Here is a 15,659-nt window from a genome sequence, read left to right as displayed (position 1 = left end):
CTAGGTCCACCAGTGAGCTAGGTGATGGGGACTCTCCAAGGACCAAGTCACTCATGAGTCCTGTCATTGAGGAGCTTACTGCCTAGAAACAGAAAGGAGGGTGGTGGGAGGAGCAAGAGCGAAATATCAGGTACTTCCCTAGTCACCGGGGATGTATTTTGATAAGGGAGGTGGGAAAATTGGGGGCACAGAGGAGAGTGGTCAACACAGATGTGGAGGTCAGGCCAGGGAGGCTTCTGGAGGAAGTGGTCCCTACACTAAGGCCTGTTGGGTAGTTCTAGTTAATCAGGGGGCGGGAAGGGGAGATGGGAGAGTCCTCTAAGGAGAGGGAAACAGCAAAGGCAGGAAGGCGTGTGCTTTGCTCAGGGAACCAGAGAGAGCACAGTAATGTGTCTAAATCCGGGCGGGGCGGGTGGGCTAGTGGCCGTGATACTGGCAGCCTGTGGTGACCTTTGTAAAACTCTGCATGCACCCAGCAGGTGCTCACACCCTCCACTTGCCTTCCCCTGTCCCAGTTCATCACGTCGTGCGTGGTGCTCCGTCTGGGGGTTGCGTCGCCTGTGCTCGCTGTTTGCCATCTTTCCCTTCCCGGGCCCACTCCTGAGCGCAGGAGCCGCGCTTCACGCTTATTCCCACGCTGTGGGTAAAGGACTGTGACCAGCGCCCAGCATTCGGGAGAGGAATGGCGTGATTCTCAGTCCCTCCTGTGGAAGTGTTCAAGGGAAAAGCCATCCGGTCTCACTATAAGTACCCGGGGCCAGTGCTCTTGGCCTCTCTCAGACCAGCGGGCCCCGCGCTGTGTCAGACCACGCAGGGGACCCTGGCCACCCACCGTCCTGCACTTTACACTACGCGCACCGAGGCAGGTGCTGATGGAGGCGCTGCTGGGTCTTTAAAATAAATTAGGGAACTTTCAACGTTTCAAGGGGGAAATTGGCAGTTTCCCCAGCGACATAATTACAGGACAGTGTGTAATGTGTAATTAAACTTAACTGTGTAGCAAATGGTTGGAACAGAGCTTGGTGGCCCATCACTTTTTGTTCCCATAGTGCTGACAGATCCTCCCCTCCCCTTGTCCCCAAAACGGCTTCAGCAGCAACTGCTCCTAATTTTTTTTTTAATGAAATTACATGTTGCCAGTTAAACAGGTTTCGTGTGAGGAGCCTCTTTTATTTGAGTGACGGTTTCCTTCTAAGGTGATCTGAGCCACAGAACCGGCGCAAAATCACAAGGACCAAGGCACAACCTTGAGGGGCTTCAAAATGACGCTGTCTAATCGTTCCCTTAAATACTTCACCCCCTGCTTTCATTTTTATCCTTTCTTTGACTCAGGGCCCCAGGTTGGAGGCTTGTTTTCCTGTACAGGTTTTTTTCATGTTTTAAAAATAGCGGCACTAATTTCGTTGATTGCAAATGACCAGGCTGTTACCACCAAACAGCCAGGACCTCTTGAGAGTGTGAACGTGGGTGATTAGATTTGCTAATTGCTCGGGGAGGCAGAATTTCTGACATTGAAGCCAACAGTTTGTATGGAATGCTTCAGGCCTCGGGATGAGATCACTGTTCGATACGGGCTTGGTTTTATCTCCGAAGACCCACCCCTGAGGGGGGCAGGTCCCACGTACATCAATGGCTCCTGGACACAGCCCTGTGTGTGCTCTGCATTCACACCACCCCAGTTCTTTTGGTACCGGATCCGGTACCTGAAATCTAAAACAGGCCAAAAGCACAGTGGTTACCTGTTTCATTCTCCTTTGCTAACAGCCCGAGCTGGGTATAAAGGTCAGAATATTTGCTTAGCTATAGCTCAAGGTTTTTATGTTTTTGCTTTGTGTTTTTTAATCATTAAAACACTGGAGACTTTAAAACAGTGAGACTTTGATGGATTGCTTGAGAGAAAATAAGACAAGCTGTAGAAGGAACTATATGCAGGTGACACACCGTGAACCTAAGCCCAGTGTGAATTACGAGGTTGGAAACCACAGCCAGCCTCCCCTGGGATGACTCCCTCACTGGAGTGCCAGCGAAGCCGACAGTAACCATCCTGGGCTCCCTGCCTTAGACCCAGTAATGCCCCCCCCTTCTTTCCCCCAGCTGGTTCTCTCTCAGGCCACACTGTCTGCTTTTACGTCTCACTATGCTAATTAAATAAACGATTGTCAAGCATGTGTTCTCTGACGAGCTGCCTCCTCTCTGCTGTCACCGGCCAAGCTTCCACCTTAATTAGGCTGTGCTGGGGGGTTGCTGTTGCTTACCCCTTTCTGCTTTAATTGCAATTGTGATTTTTTGTTAAGGGTTGGATGTGATGTATTGAGTAACAGGAACTGAGATAAATAGGCCTTTGGTGTAAGGTTTTATGTTTATCTGGCTAGGAATTAGGCTGTGTGTTGTTGGCTGCAGCTGTAGGCGTCAGAGGCTGAAATTTCCTCGGGTCCTTGTTCCTGTGCCACCTATTAGCTTGGTGTTTCCCTAGAGACTCCTTCCGTCGAGCCTGAGGCTCGTGGCTCTGTTAGCTGTGGTCCCCTGATACTGCACAGCAGTCCTGTGATGTGATGGGAACGTGGGGAGGGGCGCCCTGCAGTCCTGTGGCTGGGCCTCAGACTTCCAGTGAGCACCTGCCCTTGGGCTGCGACCTTGACGAGTCCTCCGTTCAGTCTTCCCCTTTTGGATGAGAGAAGGTAACCGTGGCTGGAATCGGGCACTTCACTTCCCCACGTGGGTAAAACTCTGGTGAAATCTAGGCATTCTATTCTGTTAAAATAGTTTCCCTGCGGTCACTGTTAAAGAGAATGGAATGCTCTGGAATTATTCTAACATGGTCACTTTTTCCCTGCCTCTGATGGACGCAAGAGAGGGTTTTGCTCTGACATTCACCTGGAGAACTTGGCAGGGCTCCTGGAGATTTACTCATGAAAGTACAGGGACCCTCCTGAGGCTGGGTCCCAGGACTTTTACCTCTGAAGCCAGTCGATGTGGAATCTCTAGCAATTAGTCAGTTACCCTGTAAGTACAGGGTATCCCCCCAAAAATGTATTCACATTTCAAATAATTCCAATGGGTTAAATCTGAAAAGAAAGAAACATCAATTGAGGTATTTTGGGGACACCCTATATTTCTATCAGACTCTAGCTGTGATCCTCTGGATTTGTCCATTTGTCCAGTTTTGAGGGCAACAGTTTGCCCTATGGCCTCAATTTTCTGTTAGAACTAAGGAGACGTGTTGATTTTCAGTTTGCTCAGCCTTTTTCTTGTTGCGAGTTTGGGAGTGACAATTTCCAAAGCTTTTACATGTCAGACCAGAAACCGGAAGTCCCCTCTTCAGCTTTTTAATAGGAAAAAATAAAAATAACATTTGAACTATAAAGAGTATCTGGTATTTTTGCTGGAATTCCCTGCACTCAATTGTTATTTCACCACAAATATCCTTCCAGCAATGGGTCACTCTCTTCAGGAGCTAAGCTTCGCTGAACCTCCTCAGAACCTTGCTCGGTAGACCTTTGCAGTGACTCCAAAATTGCTGGCTCAGTGGATTACTCTTCATTTTATTCAGAAGACTCAGTTACCATCACATCTCCACCAGCAAATCCTGTTGACTCTACCTACAAGATAGATCCACAGTGTCACCTCTTTTTCCCATCTCTCCCATCTTTATAATACTCCGGTGTGTTAAATACCCCCCGGGTAGTACTGCAGTCGTCTCCTCGTTGGTTCTGCCTTTTTCCACCCTTCTTCCCCTTGTCTGTTCTCAACACAATAGCCAGAATATTAAGAAGCCAGAGTGACCCTTCTAAAAGTTGGTCTCATCACATCCCTTCTGTGCTCAAAACCCTCCAATGGCTCTTAACTTAGAGTAAAATCCAGAGTTACTGCCACGGCCCCCGAGGCTCTATAACAGTCTCTCTCTCTGTCTTTATGTCCATCGATGCCTCCCTCACTCAGCTCCATCCACAGAGACCTCCTCTGTATTAGTTTGGTAGAGCTGCCGTAACAAAATAACACAGATTGGCTGACTTAACCCATAGAAATTTATTTTCTCAGCGTTCTGGAGGGTGGAAGTCTGAGATCAAGGTGCCAGCAGGGTTGCTTCTGTCTCCCAAGGCAGTCACCTTCTTAGGTACTGAGGGTTAGACCTTTAACATATGAATCTGGGGGACACAGTTCAGTTCGTAGCATCCTTGTTGACCTTCAACATGCCAGGTGCACCCCAGCCTCTGGGCCTTGTACTTCCTGCTTCCTCTCCTGGGAGCCTGCTCCCCGGTAGCCCTCTGGCTCCCTCCGTCCCTTCCTCTAGGCTTAGAGTGGCCTTTCTCCCCCACCAAGTATAAGGTAGTAGCTCCACCCCTTTCCTGTGTGTCTTCCTCATGGCCCTTTGGATTTCTCCAAATGCAGTGCTTGCATGTGCACTCTAAACCCCTTTTGTTTATTTATTCTTCCCTGTCTGGGTGTGTAAGCGCGTGAGGACAGGGACTGTGTTGTGTCTGCTGTGCCCAGTGCTCAGAGCAGTGGCAGGCACTCAGGAGGCCTTAGCAGACGTCTGTTAAATGAGGGCCTGAGTCAAGTGAGCCCTGGTGTCCTGCCTTCAGGCTAGATTGCCAGTCACCCCAAGGAAGGAAGCCACAGAAATAGATTTCCATCTCGAACATGCTAGGACCTCGCTGGCTGCAGCTGTCCTTCAGTTTGTCCGTCCTGGAATGGAAGCCAAAGTAGCAGCTACCGTGGTGTGCCCCCAGGTGACTTTGTCCCAGATATGCTGATGCTTGTGCTCAGGTGAATCACTGCTGACTTTTGGTTTTAAATTGTATTCATGTGACTAGAGTCCAGCCAGTGTTAGCAACCTACCAACCAAATCACAAGGCATTTTGTGCCGGTATAATAAAATTTAGGTGGCAATGTTCCCTATTGTCCCATTGTATTTGGTAAAAATAGCTTTCCCCTTAGGAGCCATGCAATGCACCTGGTGTACCCAGGAGTGTTTGACATTGTCAGGTAATTTTATTTTTACCTTGACCTTAACTTTATCAACTTTTCCCCTGTACTGGTAAAACCCATGATTCTAAAATTTAGTAGAAATCATAAGTAATAGACAATATTTTTCTAATATTTTATAAAACAACTGAAACACTATTAGTAACATATAACAGCCCTAATAACTAACTTCTCTGTGGCTGGTTTATCAAATGCTATTCTGTACAAGGGCCCATATGCTTGGAAGCTGTTAGAATTTAAGACCTTGACCTATGTCATTCATACCTGTCGATAAGCTTGCAATTCCGAAGATCAGGGACATTTCATGAAAGGGCTGACATTTCAGTACCTGACTGGCGCTGCCCCTGCACCACAGGACCTTTGCACCTGCAGTTCCCCTGGCTCAGCCTGTCCTCTCTGCATCCCTGCCCCGATGCCCACTGAGCTCCCATTCACTCCTCAAGACTTCTTCCTCTGGCTCCTGTTCTGTTTCTTGTTTGCTCCTTGGGCTTGTTTCCGCCTTGCTTCCTTTAGAGCACTTACTCAGTCTGGAATTATGTACTTACAGGCTTTGTCGTCTGGCCATTATCTCTCTCAAACATAACATTTTTGAGCAGGGACTAGGTCTTTTTTCCCCTTTGAACTCACTTTCTAACATCGGACCATTTATCTTCTTCGTTAAGTGAATGATTTAAATATTTGATATATTGAATCCTGATCAGTGTTTCTTCCCTCATCGCCTCTGAAGTCTGTCAGGAACAGGAGTGATGTTGTCAGAGGGTCAAAAATGGAGCCAGACTTGGAAGAAATCTGCCTTTCAGTGAACTAGTGGGACCATCAGAACGGCCACAGTTTAGGACGGATGAGCCCTATGGTGTTCAGCCTCATACAGAGTCCTCGTTACAAAAGCCGTGAGAGCGTGTGTGTGTCATATGAGCAGACATCAGTTCTGTATCAGAAAATAACTGAGAAAACCACAGTTTAGGCAGTTATATCAACAGAGGGGTCAGGTCAGCTGATAGCCTGGCAGCCTGGGGCTCCACCCTATATGTGGTAGGAACAGATAAAAGGTAAATTGTAGTGAGTAGTGAGTGTATGCAGGGTGCTGTTAAAAACATTTTACATGTATTTACTTCATTGAATTCTCACTACAGGGCAGACAGTGTTACTGTACCCATTTTGCAGATACGGACACTGAGGCTGAGAGATGTTAAGGAACTGGTCTGTTGTTATAATAGACAGTAAAGGGCAAACTTGGGATTTGGACACAGGCTGTTTCCTTCTCTCATCTACAGAGAATGTCAAGGACACAGGTTGTCCTTTCCCATCCTCGACCCATATAGACCCTGTGAAATTATTTACTTATTTTTTAAGTCAAGGCCGTATTTTTTAGAGCAGTTTAAAGTCCACAGCAAAACTGAGGGAAGGTGCAGAGATTTCTTCTGTATCTCCTGCCTCCACACATGCACAGCTCCTCCATCATCAACATGCCTCAGCAGAGAGATTTGTTACAATTGATTTGTTGTAATCAATGAATGAGCATGGACACGTATTATCACCCAAAGTCCCCAGTTCACGCGAGGGTTCACTCCTGCTGGTGCACATTCTATGGGTTTGAACAAATATATGGTGACATGTGTCCACCATTATAACATCATATAGAGTAGTTTCACTGCCCTAAAAATCCCCTGTTCATCCCTCACCACCCCCTCTCCCAAATTCCTGGCCACCACCGATAAATATATTTTAAGGGACAAAAATATTAAGATCTTTTGACTTCACATTTCTGTTTCTAGAAATGTATTTAAAGGAAATAATTTTGTAAACAAGCATAGAAATTGCTGTGCGAGATATTTATTGTTAGGCTCACAGGACGTGCAGAGGGGACGCTAGGTAAAGGGAGGGGTCTGGATACCAGCACGTGAGTGAGGGGCCGACCTCGGCTCCGGGGCAATGCAGACACACAGAGGCAGCCGTGTCTCTGTGCTGGGCAGCCTTAGGACGTTAGGAATTGAGCCTTTGTTTTTTTAAAGGAAGGATTTTGAAATGAAGGAAAAAGGAGAGTCCTTTTGGGGTATCACATCTGTGGGGTCATTGATCTCCCTAATATTTAAGCACCTGTGCTACTCATCACGTTGGCTGACCAGGAACACGCGTGGCTGGCGTGGACCTCCCGTGGCATACGAGGGGCTCCGTTCATTCCGGGGGCATGTGGTTGGGGAAACCACAAGTGTTCGTTGTTTCGCCTGCAGTCTCTCTCCCCCTCTCTATCCGTAGCTTCAGAGAGCTTTGTCAGTTACAGAGTAATCAAGACAAATTTCCTCGTTAATCTTGCCACCAAGGAATACTTTTGAGTCTCCTGCTTGCCACTTCTCGTGGCTCACCTGAGAGCATCTGGAGATCACAGGCCAGTCATCAGAAAGGGAACATGGGCATGTGTTGAGGGTCTGTTTCCAGCTGGAAAGGGGGCCTTGGACTCAGAAACGGCCTGTCAATGTATGGCTTAATTTCTTACTTAGGTTTCAATAAGTAATTTTCCCATGGTAGCTAATTTAATATGTGTATCAGAAATTCCATAATTGGAAAATTTTTCTGAAAATGTTGATTTTTATTGTCCAGAGAGGGAGGTAGGAGATAGTTCTCTCTCCTCCCCTTTGCACCCCCTCAACTCCATTTCCCCGAACCAGAGTGGATTTGGGAACCTCTGAGCTAAGTGGGGAAGCGAGGTGTGATCTGACGTAACAGGAGTTTGTTTATCACTCCCTCTCCTGGAACGTGTTTGTTTAGCAAAGCGAGTTATATCCAAATGCGTCCCAGACAATATATGGAGGAGCCTGACTTGGCTGTAAGACTGCAATAACTGTTAAGACGGTGGTGACGATTTCCCAGTGAGAAACGAGGCTTGAGAAATGTCAAGCCTAATTTTTCATCCGACCGTGACTGTCAGATGATGCCAGCGTCTCTGTGCCTTCGCCTCCCACTGGAGGAGACAGAGGCATTTGTATTCAGCGACGCTGCACTGAGTCAAAACCCCGCCCTGTGCCCTGGTGACTGATGGCTGTGGCGGCCCCGGCTGCACAGGGCTTCTCCGCTTGCTTCACTGGCGATCGCCTCCCAGCTGCAGTTAATCCCGATTACCTCCCCTGGCGCCCGCTGGCTCACAGTGTCAAGAAGGTACCTTAGGAGAGAGTCTGGGGTCAGTGTCTCCTCCAAGGCTTAGCCTCTGGGTGAAGCTGACCCCGCCTGCCCGCATCTCACGTGCATCTGCATCACAGGAGGAACTCATCCTTGTAAAAAGTGTAGATAACACAAAGTACATAAAAGAGGCCCATAGCAGGGAAAGCCTGCCCACCTTCAAGTCCCATCCTTCATGTCTTCCCAATAGGTTGCAGGCCCCTGAAGGTGGTATTTTGTTCATATATGTATTTTTAGCATCTAGCAAACTACTTAGCAATAATAAATGTTTAAAGAAACACTTGCAAAGACTGAATCAAAGACTGTGGAAGAGAATGGGGCTAGAATTTCAGCAATAGAGTTAGCAAGTAGAATCCCATGCTTTTCAAAACGTGGGCCTTGTACCAGCAGCATCAGCATTCCCCGGGCGCCGGTTAGAAAGACAGGACCTCAGGGTGACCCCAGTCTGCTGGGTCAGAATCTGCATTTAACAAGGTCTTCAGGTGATTAGCGAGTACTTGGTGTTTGAGAGGACCAAGCATAGTATGTGTCTGCAAAAATAATGAGCTTTCACCAACAAATGCAAGGGCGTGTGCACGGCTGGCACCTCCGCAGGACGCAGCAGAGCCCTTTCCATCACTGGGCACCATCACTCCCTTCACAGTGGTTGATCTTGGGTGTTCTACAGGACTAGCATCCTGGGCCATTTTTGAACCTTCACCTCTAGCGCCCCCAGCTGGTCAGTCCTAGACCCTGGCTTGGAAATAGGAGCATTCCATGCCACCCATGAAACAGTTCAGCCCACATGTAAAAGTGAGGCTTGCCCCGGCACTCGGGATGATGGCCCATCACCTTTTAACTGCTAGACAGCAGGCCCGTGACTCAGGCTCCAAGGCACGGTTTCCTTGTCTCCCATGTGTCCTGCCTCGATGGCTTATGAGGACCAAAGGAGTTGAGCACTTGAGAGTTTGCACATGGTAGTCACTCCATATGTATTCCCTCTAGTTTCAGTTGAGGTCAGATTCACGAAATATGAAATGAACCATGTCTAAGTGAACTATTCAGTGACATGTAGTACACTCACAGTGTTGTGCAAACATCACCTCTGTTGACTTCCAAGACATTATAATTATCATCACCACAAAAGAAAACCCCTCACCTGTTACAGTTGCTCCGTGAACTCCCAAACCTAATCTGTACTTTCTCTCTATGAGTTTAATTCATTGATATTTTCTATTAGTCACAGAAAAAAACAAACAGCAAAATCAGATTCATTTCTTCCATCTCCTCTCACTGCATTCCACGCCTTTAAAGCCAGGAAGTTTGCTGGGAGTGTGGACATGGCAGAACTTTACATCTGTAGTTCGCGAAGTATGGCTCCAAGCTAGCAGCACCCACATTCCCCGGGAAGATGTGAGAAATGCAGATTCCTAGGTCTACCCCGGAACAACTGAATCATCACTCTGGGGGCGGGGCCTAGTGATCTGTGTTTTAGTAAGTTTCCAGATGATTCTAATGCAAGCTCAGGTTAGAGAAATACTGCTTCTTAAATATATATATATTATTGATTTTTTAGAGAGAGAGGAAGGGAGAGGGATAGATAAAAACATCAATGATGAAACAGAGTCATTGATCAGCGCCTCCTGCCCCCTACTGGGGATCAAACCCACAGCCCGGACGTGTGCCCTGACCAGGAATTCAGCTGGTGGTCTTTTGGCCCCTGGTCGATGCTCAACCACTGGGCACACTGGCCGGGTGAGAACTGCTGCTTTAAATAAACAAGATATTAGCTCTTCGTGCCTGTAGTGAAGAGTACAGGTGCCTACCACACCTGCGCCGTCCTTGGCCCAGGTACTGGCATAGAGAGGAGCCCTCTAGCCCCGTTTCTCTGATGCAGTGACGTCAGGTCACTGTGCAGGCGCAGACACAAGTCATCCCTGCTGGTTTAATCCTTCCCTTCTCCAGCTCCGGCGCCACCAGCTCTGTCCCCACAGGCAGGCTTCGCAGCAGAGTGTGGGGGCTGCTGGGTGTGTCCCACAGCCTGCTCGCTGTTGCTCTTTATCAAAGCTCAGGCAGCGTTTCTTTGCGGTTGATTAATGTTCAATCCGAGGTCTATTATGAACCTCCAGGCTTTAATTACTACACCATTACCCAGTCAATTTCTTGCCATTTTATATTTATGGCTTTTATTATGCCTCTGTATGTGCACTTGCCTCATTTTGTTCTGGAAGGATTTCACCTCATTAGCTGGGTTTTATATCATTCTTCTCATCTGCCCAGGTTTATTCATCTCCGATCCCCGCCTGCGCTTTCTACTTTGCTTTTTCACCGGGGGACCCCTGGTGCACTCCTGTTCTGTTTCCTGGTGTGTGTTGTTCTTTTGTCCTTGGAAACAGTGCCTCAGTTTGCACGCTCTGCTCTGGTTGTCCTCTTCCTGGTCACGCCCCAAACTCGGTCGTCACATCTCTGCTGCTTGGCATGACTGGCCCTGTCCAAAGGTTTGAGGCCTGGCTCGTCAGCCGGGACACACCACAGACAACCGCCTCTCTCTAAGTGGCCAGCGAAGGATCAGGGGCTGTGTGCAGATGGAACTCTTCTCCGTTGAAGAGAATGCTACTAAAAATAATTGTCCAATGCTCTCTGAAATGCTTTGCTCACACTTCCCCCCTCGGCTACCCCAGCGCCTCAGCAGAATTTGGGGCTTGGTTTGGTTGCATATGTTTTGAGGTTCCACCCCAGACCTGCTGAATCAGACCTGGGGGAGCAGCCCAGCAGTCTGTTCATCACCCAGATGGTTTGGATGTTGGTGCCATTGAAGTTAGAGAACCATTCTTCTAGAGTGACACCAAAGGAACCTGTCTGCTTCAGGAGTAATGTTTATTCCACTTGAGAACTTCCTCTCAGAGAGCAAGACGAGTCATCTCTATAGCAGTTGAGTTTTGTTCCCTGGGGCGTGTGTTTTTCCCATAGCTGGGCCCTAGAGCCATAGAGTCTTTCGGTAAAGCAAATGGTAACACCTGGAAAAGAGGTCACGTGATGGTCGTAACAGTGGTAGACCAGTGTCTTCATCACTGAGGGCTGGAGATGTCTCAGGCACTAAGAGATTTTCACCTCTATTTTGTTGTGTCACTTAATCTTTGCAACCTTCAGTGGGTAGGTATCCCTGTCCCCATTTTTAAAAAATTAAATGTATTGGGGTGACATTGGTTAATAAGATGATACAGGTTTCAAGTGCACAATTGTATGGTATAGCATCCTTGTATTGCATTGTGTGCTCACCACCCAGAGTCTAGTCTCCTTCCATCCCCTTTTTACAGGAGGAAACTAAGGTTAAGGAAAGGGCATGAAGTCACCCAGTCTGTTAGAAGTAGCTCCGGGAAAAGCGTTGCTGTCTGGGTAACCGACTAGTCTGTTACCGTGTTAAGGATGTTCCTGATCAAAGCATTGTTACTGTCTCACCCTCCATTTCTCAGCACAAATAGGCAACATGCCTTTTATCAGGAATCAGTAACCAAGAACTTGGTCTCCAGGCTCCCACCACCTAAGGTCCTGAGCTGGCTCTATTGACTTCTGTGTTATGTGGCCTGGTGCAAATTATATGACATCTCCTGGCCTCAGTTTCTCCATCTATAGAGTGAGAGGGTGCAGGAATTCTGTCATGTGGTAGGATGAGTGCCTTAAAGGAGACACTCAGGGAAATCACTCAGGAAAAACCAGGCCTAGCAAATGCATTCTCTTGATAAATAATAGCTGCTATTCATCTTTCTCTCCTCCTCTGTCTGCACCTTTGACGCCAGTTCTTTCAGGTGTCTTTACTCTGGGGTTCATCTCCCTTGTCTTAAAATGGGGATAGTGGATCAGATGGAGGGGCCACCTTGGGCTCTGATTGGCTCTGCTGTTTTCCTGCTGGGCATACTTCCTGTCATTGCAGTGCTGCTCTCTGCCCATCTAAAATTATCCTATTAGGGCTTTGGCATATTTGATTTTATGAACTTGCTCAAAATTCATGATTGCAATTAAGCTCCTGGGCAGCCCCCTGAGGCAGCTCAGTGTTTTTCTGATGCTTCTCTCTGGTGTTTCAGGACCAATCACCATTAGTGTTGGTGAGAGGGCCCCAAGCTGGGCTTACACTTGGACCTCAGAAGAGGTCTGTGCCTTGGTGATGTGGTGTAAGGGCTGATGCTTCAATCTGGGGTGTCCCATGATTCCATTATTAATGCAGATCTACTCCTGGGTTGGGGGTGGGCTCACTGATACAAAGGGAAGAGCAATGGCATTTCCTCGAGTGCGGTCAGGAGACAGGTTTAACAGAGCTTGTGAGAGGACAGGTGTCCAGTGGTGGCCGCCGTACTGTTTAGCACTCAACCCGCCAGGTCACGACTTGTGCTTGGGGTCCTTGCTCACTCTGTGCTCGAGCACATATGTTTCTGGGGGAGATCCCCACTGGAACATGAGCACAGGGGACGTCCGAGGCACCCATGTAAGTGGGTGGTGACATGGGTACTTTATTTGTTTGGTTCTCACCCTGAAACAATGGGAGAGCCTCTGGTTACTTTTGTACATCCTGAGGCCCATCGTCACAGAGCCCCTTTCACTGTGGTCATGATTTTGGCTCAGTTGCTGGTGAGTGTTGTAGATCCTGTTGGCCAAGGGCCACCTAGGAACAGGAAGCAGGAGGACAACAGTAATAAACACTAGCTCGGTGCTTTGTCTTAGGCACTGTGCCTTCAAGTGGTGATTCAATATGCACAACAGTCTTGTGAAGCATATTTTATGGAACTTTGGCCCATCTCCCGAGGTGATGGATGCCTATGCAACTTACACTAGTTGTGCCCAGGCTCTTTACATTATCAGGGCTTCTCCTGGCAGCTTTGCATCAGAAATGGGCCAAGACGGACAGCCCCTGCTCTTTGGAGAGAACACAGTGCAAGTTTATTTTTTTAATTAATTTTTTTTTTTAATTTTTAAATTACAGTTTACTTTCAATATTATTTTGAATTGGTTTCAGGTGTACAGCATAGTGGTTAGACAATCATATGTATGATTTCACTTCTCTGTGGAATCTAAAGAACAAAATAAACAAACAAACAAAATAGAAACAGACTCATAGATACAGAGACCAGACTGATGGTTCCAGAAGGGAGCAGGGTTGGGGGGCCAGGTGAAAAAGGTGAAGGGATTGAGAAGTACAGATTGGCAGTTACAGAGTAGTCATGGAGATGTAAGTACAGCACAGGGGATACCGTCAGTAATGCTGTAATAACTGTGTAGGGTGCCAGGTGGGCACTGGAAATATCGGGGGGATCACTTTGTAAAGTGTGTGATTCAGTAACCACAGTACGAGTTTCTACTGGCCCTTGGTGCCCAGGAGGAAACCCCTATGCTTCATGTGACCCTCAGAGTTGGAGCAACGTGAACAGAAAGCCTCCCTCGGTGAGAGGCAATAGAAGAAGCCCTCCAGGCTCACCCCAGGGCTGACTACAGGGAACACAGAAAGGATTGGACTGGCCCTGGATGGGGAGAGCTCAACAGAGTGGAGGAAAGCACACCAGCGACAGCAGGCCAGCAGCAGGATGCTGACTTGGAGAGAGCAAGTGGCCCCAGGGGTCGGAGAAGGGGCAATGGTAGAGTGTGACCTGCCTGGTACTCAGCACTTAATGGTCACTTCCAAGCCAAGTAGGTTCATGATCTGCACCACTGGGAACTCAACATTTATGGAAATAAAGCCTGTGGAGAGAGTTCACACCAACCCTGAGAGATCATTACTCATTTTCGGGGATAAACAGGCCCTTGTACTTTTGTCCAGGAGGGGCTGGGATTTATAGACTCACCTCAGTGAGACAGAGGACATGAGTCAGCGTTCTTTTAGCCTCTTTGACATGAAATCCATTTAGTTTTATGGCTACATGGATGGGAAGGCAGTTGTAGGCTGAAACGAGGCCAAAAGAGATTTGGAAACTGAGGACCTCAAAACCTGGATTTGAGGACCAGCTGAGGCTAGCTCTCTGAATGAGCAAGGCGTCTCGTTTCAGCATTTTTAAGAGAATAATAAACACCTGTCTTACCAACCTTATGGACTTATTGCTGATCAGTTAGTAGATGTATGTATATATACCTGTAACCTGTAAAGTATTTTATAAAACATGTTACACATCATATTGCACCAGTATCCAGTGTTATTCTATAAAACATGCGGACAGTTACAATTTCTTTAGGTGTGTGACGTGTTCTAAGATGAGTCGTCATAGCAGGTTTTAGTGCTCCAGCCATTGTGGTTTCTATTTAAGTGTGTTTGTTCTTAAAACTGAAGAGGGAAGAAAAGTGAGATGGAAAACAGGTCTTGATATTTCTAAATAGAATTTTTCAAAACGTCTTAGAAGAATGTGGTTAATACCAGAATGTTGGAATTGAATGTAGATGTAGCAGTGTGTTCAATTTTAAAATAAGCTACTGTCCAGTTTAAGAATTGCTTCTCGTGGTAGTATCATCTAATTAGTAACATTCATCATCATAGCCTTTTCTAAAATATTTCTCCAAGAATGTGGACTTGAAAACCTACAACAGGTGCCTTTAAAGGTTTGTGCCTGAAGAAACCAGCCTGGGAGGAGGGCCTGTTTGTCTCTTGGTGGGTAGATATGAGGAGACGGATGGTGCCTTCAGAATAAAGAGTAAGGCTTCTCCAGACTGATTTACATATTGATTCCTGAAATCACTCCTTCATTTAGTGCCTGCTAATAAACTGTGCCTCGGAAGTGTTTCCAGAACATTTATAGGCTGCAGTAATTCTACCTACAGTGCATGCAGATCCCGCCTCATTAAATATTGATGTGCTCATGAAATGTTAATCAGACATTAATGTAAAGAGCAAGGGAAGGTCCTGGCCGGGAGCTGGCTGGAGACTACCTGTCTCCCGTCTTCCCGTTATGTTCTGCCGTCTTCTCGCTCTGCTTTTCCCATTCATGTCCTGTTATCAGGAGATTCAGATTTGCTCCTTGATGCCTATGCCTCAGAGACACGATTTTTAAAAGAGAAAGACTCCTTGATGGATGGGAATTTAATTGTTCGGCCCTCCCACTTTCCTGAACCAGAATTCTTGGCTAGAACCAGAAAGGACCAAGAAAACAGCAGCTGTGCCTGGCAGACCGTAGGGTTTTCAGAGGATGGGTGAAGACAGGAAAGGAGCTTTGCCATGGGAACCAGTGGGACAGCCACTCAGGTGCCCCCGAGGTTCCCACTCCTTCTCTGTGCTTCTTTGCATTTTGTCTTCCTGTTTTTAAATTTTTTTACTGCAGGCTCACGCTCAGGCAGCCCCTGCACTCACATCCCCTGGGTGCTATCAGTGTAATTGGGCCAGTTTTTCCCTTTTCCTGTGATCAGTCCCAGGGAAGGGCTTGATTGGTCCAGTTTATGTCACATGTCCCTCAGGTATGGTCCAATCAACTGAGGCCAGGGCTGAGGTCTCCTAAGAACATGGGAGCTTCCGTGGGAAACGTGGCAGAAGTCACAAGAGAAGAGTTGCT

The 15,659-nt window shown here is 47.4% G+C and overlaps 1 protein-coding gene across 1 annotated transcript in view; it reads left to right on the top strand.

Annotated features, from left to right (window-relative positions):
* The window catches only part of ELMO1 (engulfment and cell motility 1), a 272,460-nt gene that overhangs the window by 103,426 nt on the left and 153,375 nt on the right, over positions 1-15,659 (top strand). The gene's annotated exons all lie outside the window — the stretch shown is intronic.

This window comes from Miniopterus natalensis, chromosome 10, assembly GCF_054644295.1.
Source record: "Miniopterus natalensis isolate mMinNat1 chromosome 10, mMinNat1.hap1, whole genome shotgun sequence".
Taxonomy (NCBI): domain Eukaryota; kingdom Metazoa; phylum Chordata; class Mammalia; order Chiroptera; family Miniopteridae; genus Miniopterus; species Miniopterus natalensis.
Note: the sequence above shows the minus strand (reverse complement) of the source record. Positions and strands in the feature narration are given on the sequence as shown.